Source organism: Capsicum annuum, chromosome 10, assembly GCF_002878395.1.
Source record: "Capsicum annuum cultivar UCD-10X-F1 chromosome 10, UCD10Xv1.1, whole genome shotgun sequence".
Classification (NCBI taxonomy): Eukaryota; Viridiplantae; Streptophyta; class Magnoliopsida; order Solanales; family Solanaceae; genus Capsicum; species Capsicum annuum.
The window spans coordinates 92,557,378-92,559,796 of record NC_061120.1 but is presented as its reverse complement, the minus strand read 5'-3'; positions in this window follow the sequence as shown (position 1 = coordinate 92,559,796).

Genomic DNA, 2,419 nt, shown 5'->3' with positions numbered 1-2,419 from the left:
GTATTTGGGGACTCCTTTGATGATTGTTTGGACCATTTAGCCAACACACTCCAAAGATATGAGGAATACAATCTGGTGTTAAATTAGAAGAAATGCCATTTTATGGTGAAGGAAGGTATTGTTCTCAGTCACAAAATATCAAAGCAAGGTATTGAGGTGGATAGAGCAAAGATAAAAGTGATTGAAAAATTGCCTTCATCGGTCTCAATTAAGGGTATCTGAAGTTTTTTGGGTCATGCTAGCTTTTGTATGAGGGTCATCACTAACTTCTCTAAAATTTCTAGTCCTCTGTGCAAATCTTAGAGAATTAGGTGAAATTTGTATTTTATGATACATGCCTCAAGGCCTTTGAGTGCCTTAATGAGCGGTTGATCTCGGCTCTCATTATTGTGTCCCCTGATTAATCATTACCATTTGAGGTTATGTGTGGTGCTAACGGAGTAACCTTGGGTGCTGTCCTAGGATAAAGGCATGAGAAAATCCTTCACCTAATCTATTATGCCTGCAAGGCATTAAACCCCACATAGAAAAACTATACAGTTACTAGACAAGAGTTACTTGTGGTGGTTTTTTCCATTGAGAAATTCTGGTCTTATTTGATAGGGACCAAAGTCATAGTTCACACAAATCATATAGCTTTGAGCTATCTAATGTCAGATAAAGAAACAAAATTGAGGTTGATATATTGGATTCTCTTATTCCAAAAATTTGACATTGAGGTGAAAGATTAGAAGGGCACTGAGAATCAGGTGTTGATCATTTATATCAACTTGAGGAGGAGGTAATGCAGAAGTTAGGGGATGAGTTTGAGATGATACTTTTCAAGATGAGTGTATCCTGGAAGGATCTTAAGACTTAATCCCTTGATTTGCAGATTTTTCCAACTTTTAGGCAAGTGATATTGTTTTGGAAGATTTGTCATTCTAGTAGAAAAAGCAATTCATGCATGAGGTAAGAAAAGTTTTCTCGAATGGACCTTATCTCTTTTGTATTTATGCTAAGGGTTTTATTCGTAGATATGTTCCTGAGGTGGAGATGATGAGTATCCTTGAGGATTGTCATTCATCACCAGTTAGGGGTCATCATGGTGTACCCGAACAACTAATAAAATTCTATAGTTTGGCATTATTGGCTAACTATCTACAAGGATGCTCATGACTTTGATCAACCCTTTGACCAGTGTCAGCGCCAAGGCAATATCTCACAAAAACATGAACTCCCTATGACACCTATCTTAGAGTTAGAGTTTTTTTATATATGGGGAATTGATTTCATGGGTTTGATTGTGAGCTTCAATGAGATGAAGTACATTCTAGTGGAAGTCGATTATGTTTTGAAGTGGGTAAAGGCGATTGCGCTTTCCAACAATAAAGGTCAAAGTGTTATTGTATTCTTGAAAAAGAATATCTTTTATTGATTTGGCACTCTACGTGCAATTATTAGTGATGGTGGGTCTCACTTTTGTAATTTTCTTTTCAAGGCCCTACTCTAAAAATATAGTATAAAGTATAAGGTGGCAATACCTTATCATCTACAAATGAGTGAGCAGGTTGAGGTCTCCAATAAAGCGATCAAGTCCATATTGGCGAAGAATATGAATGCCAACAGGACTGACTAGTCAAGGATGTTATATAATGCTTTATAGTCCTACCGGACAACTTTTAAGACCCCCTTAGGTGCCTCTCTATATCAACTTTTGTACGGTAAGGAATGCCACTTGGCAGTCAAACTTGAGCACAAGTCACTATGGGCATTAAAAAAACTTAATTTGGAGTGGCATGATGTTCCTAAGTTGAGAATGAGAAAGGTGAATGAGTCGAATGGATTCTGGCTCTGTGCTTATGAGAGTTCTACTTTGTACAAAGAAAAGATGAAGTTGTATCATGATAAGAAGATCAAGATGAGAGTGTTTGAGCCCAGTGATATGGTTTTGTTATATAATTCAAGACTTGCTTGTTCCCTGGCAAGTTGATGTCTAGGTGGTATAGACCATTACCGTGCTTAAGGTGTTTCCACATGGTGCTATTGAGCTTAAATTATATGGTGAAGCCCCATTCAAGGTGAATAGGCAGCGCGTCAAGCACTATTTGGGTAATGTTGATGAGGTAATTGTGGTTGTTGATGTATGCCTTGGCGAAGTTTGCCTAGCCAAGGCATCCGAGTCGTGCTATGAGGTTAGCTTAAGTGCTTCATGGAAGGCAACCTATAGGATTGTTGGTGAAGTCTGAGTAACCTAGCCACGTCGTCCTGCGGCATTAAATCAAGTGTTGGATGGGAGGCAACCCACTATTTTAGTATTCATGTTGTTTTTTTGTAGGGGTAAAACATGAGGAACTACCATGGAACATGGTAAAACAGTGTAAAATTCAGAAAATTCCAGGTAAGGGGACTTATTAATCCACTAATGGGGGTCATAAGT